A 9806-nucleotide genomic window follows, 5' to 3' on the forward strand; every position below is an offset into this window, starting at 1 on the left:
TCATGTGTCCCGGCACCAACTTCTGCCTTTGCTAGGGGCTGGAAGGAGCATGAAGTGTGGACCGCACCGCAGGGTCCTGGCTTGCACGATGAGCGCTGGCACTGTGCTGTGGCGCAGGGCCCACTCTGAATGCTGCTGCCCCTTCAGGGTGGGAGGAAGACCCTCGGCCTCCTGACTCCTTCTACGGGACAATGCAAGCAGCTCGGTGGGGAGGGCAGAGCCCGGAGGGGCCGCCGCTCATTGCCAGAGCTGAAGCAGTGGACGGTGAAGGCCACACCCATCCAGCTCACTGTCCCCAGGACCAGAGTAGGGGAGGCAGCCGCAGCCTGGGCTCAGCACAGAGCAGGAGCGCGCGCGGCACCCAGGAGGCCCTGCGTTACTTCCTGTGTGGGAAGCCGCCTGCCTGGCAGCTTCCCCAGGGCCTGCTCTGCCAACTGGAGCTGCCGCAGGGGACCGGCCATCCCCCATGGATGGATGGCACACACAGGGCCTTGAGCGCCGCACGGCAGCTCCTGTCGGGCGATGCTTCCAACCCGCAAGCACAGGAAGTTCATTCAGTCTCTTGAGTTCCAGGGTCACCCGGGTGCGGGCAGACAGACGCATGTGGCGCCTGGAGTGTGTGCTGAAGAGTTCCTGGTTTCTGTTGTCGTTAATGTATCTGCTTGAAAGGCAGATGCCGGAGCGAAGGAGAACCAGAGAGAGCGGGAGCTCCCATCGCTGATTCACCCCAGATGGCTGAACAGCCTGGGCTGGGCCAGGCCGAAGCCAGAAGCCAGGCACTCCATGCCGGTCTCCCGCGAGCGTGGCACGGGCCCACCTGCTCATCGGCTGCCTTTCCAGGCGGTTAGCAGGGAGCTGGAGCCACCAAACGGCCAGCCGTGAACCTGGGCTCCCACGTGATGGCAGCACATGGAGACGCCGACTGCGTGTGCGTGTCCGTGCACACACGCACACTCGGGTGAACTCCACGTGGGAGTCCAGCTACGGATGCAGGGACAGCGATGCCACTGGGCCGGCAGGAGGTGAAGGGACGCCGCAGGAGCCCGACTGCCGTGCAGGCCTGCGTGGGAGGGCGCTCTGTAAAGACGCCCGTGGGCCGCGTCCTGGGGTGCGCACTGAGGCGCGTGTGCGTGGTGAGGAGTGCGTGCGCAGTGCGGCATGCCCGCGTGGTGAGGTGCGTGTGCGCAGTGTGGCGTGCCCGTGTGCTGAGGCCTGCGTGTGAGGGGCGCTGTGTGGGCCGCGTCCTGAGGTGCGCCGGTGTCGTGAGGTGAGCAAGCGCGCTGTGAGGTGTGCCCGCGTGGTGAGGCGCCGGCATCGTGTGGACGGCCGTCCTAGTGAGACGCGCGTGCGCAGTGCGGCGTGTCCCGTGGTGAGACGCGCGTGCGCGGTGCGGCGTGCCCCGTGATGAGGCGTGCGTGTGAGGGGCGCTCTGTAACGACGCCCGTGGGCCGCGTCCTGAGGTGAGCAAGCGCGCTGTGAGGTGTGCCCGCGTGGTGAGGCGCGTGTTCGGGTGCGGCTCGCGGGCGCGGTGAGGAGAGCAGTGTCCTGAGGCGCCCCCGCGTTGTGGGGAAGCCATCCTAGTGAGGCGCGCGTGCGCGGTGAGGCGCGCCCGCGTGGTGGGGCGTGCCGCGTGGTGGGGCGTGCCCGCGAGGTGAGAGGCGGCCCGACGTGGTGAGATGTGCCCGCACGGTGGGACGCCCCGGCGTTGAGAGGCGTGCCCGCGTGGTGAGGTGCGCATGCGCAGCGAGGCGCCCGGCGTGGAGAGGCGTGCCCGCGTGATGAGGCGCGCGTGCGCAGTGAGGTGTGCCCGCGTGGTGAGGCGCCGGCATCGTGTGGACGGCCGTCCTAGTGAGACATGCGTGCGCGGTGCGGCGTGCCCGCGCGGTGAGGTGCGCATGCGCAGTGCGGCGTGCCCGCGTGATGAGGCGTGCGTGTGAGGGGCGCTCTGTAAAGATGCCCGTGGGCCGCGTCCTGAGGTGAGCAAGCGCGCTGTGAGGTGTGCCCGCGTGGTGAGGCGCCGGCATCGAGGGGACGGCCGTCCTAGTGAGGCGCGCATGCGCGGGGCGGCGTGCCCCCGTGGTGGGGCGTCCTGGCGTGGTGCGGCGTGCCCGCGTGGTGAGGCGTGTGTTCAGGTGCGGCTCGCGGGCGCGGTGAGGAGAGCAGTGTCCTGAGGCGCCCCCGAGTCGTGGGGAGGCCATCCTAGTGAGGCGTGCCCGCGTGGTGAGGCGCGCGTGCGCAGTGAGGCATGCCCGCGTGGTGAGAGGCGCCCCGGCGTGGTGAGGCATGCCCGCGTGGTGAGGCGCCCCGGCGTGTGAGGCGCGCGTGCGCAGTGAGGCGCCCCGCGTCGTGGGGGCGGCCGTCCTGGGGTCTACCTGCGACGCGCGGCGGAGCTGGCCTCTTCGCCCGCGCCCGGAGTCGTCGTTTCCTTCACAGATGCCGGAGCGCGGGAGATGACCCGGCCAGCCCCGACCTTGCCCGGCGCCCAGGCCCCGGCTCCGGCTGCTTCCCAGGAGCGGGGCCTGCGTGGTGGGCTGGGCAGGTCGCCGGCAGGGCCCCGCGGGGCCGAATCACGGGCGAGGGAACGCGCGGCAGCCCAGGCCTGCACTCCGCTCCGGGCGGCTCTCTCGGCCCTTCCCGCTCGGGAGCCGGATCTTGCAGGAGGCCCGGTGAGTCGGCCTAGCGGACCCCGTCCGTGTCACCTGGTCCCCTCCCTCGTCGCCCACGGGCCCTCGTGCCGCCTGGCCGCCCCCAGCAAGACCGCCGTGGGTCAGGGGTCAGGAATGCCCGCCTCCCGGTGACGGCGGCCCACGGACCCCGCTGTCTGGGCCGGCAGCCGTGGCTCTGGGACGGCCCTCGGTGTCACAGGGGCCGCGCGCGGCTCACGGACACCATCTCCGCTGACTTCCGTGGAGGGGCGGCAGGCGTCCACGGTCTGCGCGCTCAGGGCAGGAGGCACAGGAGCGCGGGGCTGGAAGGGACCCGGCTCAGTCCGGTCCGCTGCTTGTGCCTCGCCCGGGCGTCCTCACTGCCGGGGCCGGCGCGCTGGTTCTGACTGAGCCCCGTGTTGGTGAGCCGTGGATCGTGGCATCCAGAGCGCGGGGCTAAGGGCAGGAAGAGGGGCGTCCAGTCCTCGGTTCCAGGAATGCCACCCATCCGGGACATGCTGCGGGAATCTGATGGGGAGACAGTGTAGTGCCCTGAGGCTTTTCCAGAAATGGACGCCTACATCAGCCTGGGGGCTGCCTGGAGCGCTTGGGTGGGGCCTGTGCACTTCAGAGCTTCCCGCCCCTGGGGTGGAGGTGGGGAGTTGCAGCAGGCTGCAGACCCCCAGAAACCGGGAGGAGAGAGCGCGGGCTGCTTAGGGCACTGCGGACCGAGGTGAGCGGTCCGAGCCGTGAGGGAGGGGCACAGGCTGCCCTGCCCTGTGGGTGCTGCCCACGGTGCCAGTTCAAGGCAGAGCATTCATTTCTTCCTTCTTGGTAAACCTGCGGCTTCTGCAGTTATCCCAAGCAGAGTCACGAGTCCCCACGCTTGCGGAACTCAGCTGCTGTAAACCTGTCTCTGCTTTTGTGGTTTTGGGAGGCTGTACTCCCCAGGCCAGTGGACTGCCCCACTGCCGGTTCACAGGTGCCCCTGCCGTGGAGAGAGAAGGTGAGGACAGCCCCGATGCCAGTTTACAGGGCGGCTGCTGCTGGCGGGGACAGTGGCACTTCATGTGGGTGATGCTGGCGCCTTAACCCTGGACAAGGGGTTGTGCCCTCTGGAGAAACGCCAAGCCCATGCTGGGCAGCTCAGTGCGCGACAGAGCACCCGCCCTGACAGTTCCCCCTGGGCCTGCTCCTCCAGCAGACAGGTAGCGGCAGGAACTAGCATCTGTCGAATCCTGTTTTGTGTCCGGTGGAAGCCACCCTGTGGCCCATGATGTCAGTTAACCGCCTCGACAGCTCAGGAAGGTGGGTATACGATTCTCCACAGTTCACAGATCACCCCAGACACGGCAGGGGAGCAGAGTCCCTTAGTTCACATGCGAGAAAAGCGAGCTGTCAGTCACTGGACCCCGGAGCAAAGCACCACTGAGCGTGAAGCTCAGGCAGCAGACGTCCATTTCTCGCGGGCTGGAGGCTGGGGTCCAAGACCAGGTGTCTGCTCCCTGCTGCCTTGCTCCTCTGGACATGTGGCAGCTGCCTTGTCCCTGTGTTCCCTTAGTGGACAGAAGCAAGCTCTGGCCTCTCTTGGTCTTGTTAGGACAGTAAATGCCGAAATGAGTCCCGGTGTAACCCCACTCACCTTCTCCAGGCCCTGCCTCCAGGTGCTGTCACGTTGGCGGTTAGGGCTTCCCCAGAGGGATTTGGAAGCACAGGCAGCTGGTAGCAGGGGCCATCCCCAACCCCATACCTCTGGTGTGGCCGGCTGTGAGGAGATGAGCAGTGCTGTGGGAGGAACTGAGAAGGGGGCAGGGAAGTGGGGCCACCAGGGCCGCGCCGGGGCGCCTGAGAAGGGGGCAGGGAAGTGGGGCCACCAGGGCCGCGCAGGGGCCCCTGAGAAGGGGGCAGGGAAGTGGGGCCACCAGGGCCGCGCCGGGGCGCCTGAGAAGGGGACAGGGAAGTGGGGCCACCAGGGCCGCGCCGGGGCCCCTGAGAAGGGGGCAGGGAAGTGGGGCCACCAGGGCCGCGCCGGGGCCCCTGAGAAGGGGGCAGGGAAGTGGGGCCACCAGGGCCGCGCCGGGGCGCCTGAGAAGGGGGCAGGGAAGTGGGGCCACCAGGGCTGCGCCTGGGCGCCTGAGAAGGGGACAGGGAAGTGGGGCCACCAGGGCCGCGCAGGGGCCCCTGAGAAGGGGGCAGGGAAGTGGGGCCACCAGGGCCGCGCAGGGGCCCCTGAGTGGCAACCTGACATCTGGGAAAAGATGAGGAGGGAGCAGATGGTGTGTGGGAAGAAAGGTTTGGGTCTTTATTTTAATGGCTCATGTAAGTGTAAGTTTGGTGCCAGTGTCCACGCACATGTGGACGAAGAGACACAGAGGGAACGACTGGATCAGACTGTCTTTGTTCACCCGTCTGCAGCGCTTGGCTCTCAGAGACGCAGTTTGCTGTGCAGGTGCATCGTTTGTACCACATGGCTCCCGGAGTCTCTTCCGCGGATGTCAATTGTCAGCAGTTCCTTGGCTGCGTCGTCATAGGATCGTACAAAATACTGGCGTTAGTGCCCGCCTGTCTCCCTTGTCCTGTTCACTTGGTGGCTGGGCAGCCCCAGGGCACATGCAGGATTGCTGGGCACCGGAGAATCCGTGTCTCTGCCTTCCCGTAAGCTGCCAGGACCCTAAGCCTTATGACGTCTCCGGGTGACTGCGGTAAAGGCCGTTCCTGAAACTCCAGCAGGGAACACAAGCCCCCTCCCCCCCCCCCGCTCTCCCCCCATAAGTGACCTCATCACTGCCCTTCTCAGAGAAAAGTCATTTACTTACTCATCAGCGTTTCAGAGATAAAAACTACGTGGAGCTGGACTTTTTGTCAAGGGATTTGAGAAGAAAGATTTCAAAAGAGCTAGGAAAAGAAAAGCCTTTAATGATTCTAACATTTAAAACCTAAACAAAGCAGCTGAGCACCAGTGGGAGTGAAAACTAATTAGAAATCAGAATTACATTTGCTTTATCAACGCTAAATAAATACAGAGGAAAGCGAAGGTTGCTTCGTGATTGGATTTAATTTAGTGGAATAATCTGAGTTCTCTGTCTTTGTAACTGTGGGGGAGTTTTTTTGAAGACTGTTCCCCAGGGTAGGTTTTCAGAGACTTAGTGATGTGCTAAGTGTTGTGTAGACTGGGTTGGGGGTGTCAGGTCGTGGGTGGTCCAGAGCTCCCAGAAGCAGGCAGGACCCTGGCCTCAGCTGGGTCTGCAGGGGATGCCTCCCCCGGCCCACTCCTCCTGTGGACAGCATGAGACAGGTGTGTGGTCCCAGCGCGCCATCTCCTCTGTCAGGAGCAGTGGGCCAGGGAGAATGCCATGGGCAAGGCAGCCTCTTCCAGGAGTCCAGATGCCCCCTCCCCACTGTGCCTGTTGAGAGCGGGAAACCCCCCGAGTGAAAGGCACACGAATCCACCTGGCTGCACCCTTTTCCTACCTTCTCTCAACCAAGTGTGCACAGAGCAGAAACCATCTCCGTGTTAAACAAGACTGCTTGGAAATTTATTCCCATTCCTATATGACTGTACCTTTCTTCTTATTGTGGTTAAAAAATCCATTACAAAACTTACCATTTGTGAATGTACAGTTCAGAAGCTTTAGCACATCCATAGTGTGGTGTAGTACATAGATCTCGCCTCACCCTGTCTCCCAGCTTAGTATCATACCAAAAACACACACCCCCTTGTCCTCCTCTCTCAACCCCCAGGAGCCACAGGCTCGCATTCCGTTGCTATCAGCTGGCCTATGCTAGGGACCTAGTCCATGTGGAGTGACACAATGTTTGCTCCTAAATCTGGCTCATTTCACTGAGTGTAGCATCTTCAAGGCTCCTGTGATCGGTAGTATTCCCATTTCACAGACTAGGAAACTGAGGCTTACATTAAATAACTTTCCTAGGGCTGCAGAGATAATGAGGGCAGGGAAGACTTCAGATCCAGGAGACCACACTCTGAGGCGCTGCTTTCAGTCGCTGTTGACCAGCTGTGTCTCCCAGTGCGGTCCCAGGCCACCAGGTCAGAATCAGTTTAATGTAGATTCGTGAACCCTAGTGCCGCCCCATTCAGGGACAACCTTAGTACCTGTAACAAGCTCCCAGGTGATTCTTAGGTAAGACTGAAGCTTGAGAATTACTTCCTTCTGTCCTGCTAAGCACGCAACTTGGAAAAGATGGTGACGGAGAAAACCAAAACTCCAGTGGGAGTGACTGCACTCAGATCTGAGGTAGGTTTGAGTGATGGTGGTGGTGGGGATCAGGCCCCAAAGACTCCGCCCCCAGGAGGCCGCAGTGGGCACCCTGGGGCTGTGCTTGTCCTCCCCGTGAGGACACAGTTTTCGTCCCCTGCAGAGGGGACAGCCGTCGGGAGCCAGCTCAGGAGCAGGGAACAGGGAGCAGCCATCGCCAGCCGGGATCTGCTGCCCGACTTCCAGAGCCTGGAGCCCGGCAGGTGAGTCCTTGTTTACCAGTGACCCGGCCGGGTCTGGGTTATAGCAGCTGCACAAAGGACTAAGACAGTGTGAGCCGCCGAGGCCTGACACGGGGCACTCCGAAAGCTCCCTGGGAACATGATTGGAAGATAAGCTTATTTTGGGGCAAAGCATTTTTGAAACCCATGGCTAGTTTTTCTGTAAGCTGCGTTTTCCTAGAGCTTTTGAGTCCTGTGCTTGGTTGTGCTGTCCTGGAGCAACTCCTAGTGTCCACTCTGGGTGTCCTTTGGGGCCTCACAAGGTGGGTTTCTGGGACACACAGAGAGGAGCCTTTTGCGTTAGGCCATATTTTTCACTTCCAGTTTCATGGCCATGTCGCTGTGCATTATGGGTGGAAAACAAACCAGCTTAGTGTCCTGTGCTGCCAACAGGTAGCATTGGGGTGTGTGGCCTAAGGGAGAGGGACGGGGAGCAGCATCCTGCTGTAGGCCTCCTCCCTGAGATCCTGCCGTGTGGAGAACAGAGGTTCACATTCACCCACAGCGATTGGCGTAGTCAACTTAGTGCAAGGCCTGTTGAGCCTGCCAGAGAGCAGCCGACAGTACAGAGCTGGCATGATACTAACTTGATCTTTCTTAGCCTCTGACATGGGGGTCTCTGCTGACCTCGCAGAGCGACCCCTCCGTCCAGTTCTGCCCCTCGCCTCCCTTCCACCCTCTCCAATTCTCCTAAGCAGTGTGAGCCTCTCTGTGCTTCCCATGCATCTCTGTTCCCACCTCCACCCCTACCTGTGCATTTACCGGGGCCCCAGACTCACACCGACTTTGCAGTTGGACATCCAGCAATTTCAGGCAGAGAATCAAAGGAGCAGTTTTTGAACTACAGGTCAGTCTGACAGCAGTAGCAAATGACCAGAAACAGGCACAGGCTGGGGATTGGCTGGTTGAGCATCACTAGTCAACAAAATGCCACGTGACGTTCAGTGCTGTGGGGAGGAAGATATTTAATAACATCAAAATGTGTGTGTTGTATGACTTGAAGAAATCCTGTTGCCAAGTAGGTGCTGTAATCTGTCAGGAGAATCGTGCACGTGGTGCTCTGAAGGGACCCATGCTGACACAGTCACCAGGCTTGCTTCTGCATCCTGGGATTACGGGCGGCTTGGGGTTTTCCCTTTGTCCATCTGTAGTTCACAAGTTGTTTCATTAGCTATTAACATTTATTTTTCATATAATAGAGGAAAAAACTTTTTTTTGTAATTGTAAAGTAAGGATGGCATTTGAACTCAGTATCCAATCTTACTGTCTCCCAAAAGTCGAAGAAAGGTGCTATAAATGGATTCTCTCTCACACAACACAGCCATGTATTCAGCTTCACACACAGCCGCATAGGCACACTCACACAACAATCACATACAAAGAGTCGCACACAAAGCACAACGGCATACACAAATACACAACAAATTGCACTCATACACAATCTCACGACATAATCACATTCACTCAAACACAACCACACAGCCCCATGCAGCACAACTGCACATACATATACACACATGCGTGCAGCGCTGGAACATTGTGGTTCTTAAGCCTGGAGACAGGACTGTGGGTGGCGCTGCACCTGATTTTTCCATTGTAAGCTAGATATGTTTTCTGTCTTCTCCCTCTGTATCCTGCTTACAGCTCAGAACGGGGGTGGTGCCATCCCAGGAAGATGGCTCAGGATGAAGACGGGGGATGGGCACCGGAGCCGCCTCCCTCTGTGCTTCCCCTCTCCCTCACTGATTCTGCTTGTCTTGTTTTCCCATCCCATCATTCCTCTGGCCTTTTATTCTCGGTCACACTCTGGAGGGTCCTCAGGGCTGGGGTTTGTTGAGCTGTGTCTTGAGGGATTTTCACCCGTGACTTGATCCCCGGGATTTACATGTGGTCAGACACAGCTCTTAGCCCACCAGTGTGACACGCTGTGACTAGGACAGACTCACAGACAGGATGTAGAACCTCCCCTACCCCGGTCAGCCCGGCACCCCAGAGACTACGTCTGCCATCACAACCTGCCCTTCTCTGGTCTAGAAGAAAGCCTGACACCAGTGAGCTACACAGCAGTCACTCCGTTCGTGTCTGTTTCTTTCCTTTTCCTGAACACAACTTTTTTTTTAGAGAATCATCCTATTTTTTTCTTTTACTTCTGAGTGGTTTTCCATTATATGAATACCCTGCCATTTGTTTCCCGTCACCTTTTTCTTAATGTTGTTGTCACTGTTTTAATTTTAGGCCTCCCGTGGATATGGAATATCTCTTGGTGGTTTTCATTTGCATTTCCTGGTGACTAATCATGCGATACCTTTCCAAACACTCATGGGCAATTTATTTCTCTCCTGAGAAGTGCACATTTAACTCAACTGCCCGTTTAAAAAATGTATTTATTTGAGAGGGAGAGAGAGAGAAAGAGACAGTTATCACCCCGGATGCCTGCAACAACCAGGCCTGGGCCAGGCCAAAACCAGGGCCGAGAACGTGTTGGTCTCCCATAAGGTGTGTTTGGAGATCCAGTTCCTGGAGCCATCACCAGTGCTTCCCAGAGTTTGCATTAGCAGGCAGCTGAAGGCAGAGTCAGGAACTGAACCCAGGCACTTCGCTGTGGGCCGAGGATGTCTTCACCGCCAGGGTAGACGCCTGCTCCCCATTGACTTACTCAAGGG

General features: G+C 59.7%; 1 long non-coding RNA gene across 1 annotated transcript; it reads left to right on the top strand.

The window, feature by feature from the left end:
• The first annotated feature begins 1375 nt into the window (after window positions 1–1375).
• LOC138845223 (uncharacterized) lies at window positions 1376–8984 on the top strand. The gene is made up of 3 exons (XR_011382115.1): window positions 1376–1889; window positions 1926–1976; window positions 6578–8984. It is a non-coding gene; the product is annotated as an uncharacterized lncRNA (long non-coding RNA).
• The last annotated feature ends 822 nt before the right edge of the window (window positions 8985–9806 follow it).

This window comes from Oryctolagus cuniculus, chromosome 14 (genome assembly GCF_964237555.1).
Source record: "Oryctolagus cuniculus chromosome 14, mOryCun1.1, whole genome shotgun sequence".
Classification (NCBI taxonomy): Eukaryota; Metazoa; Chordata; class Mammalia; order Lagomorpha; family Leporidae; genus Oryctolagus; species Oryctolagus cuniculus.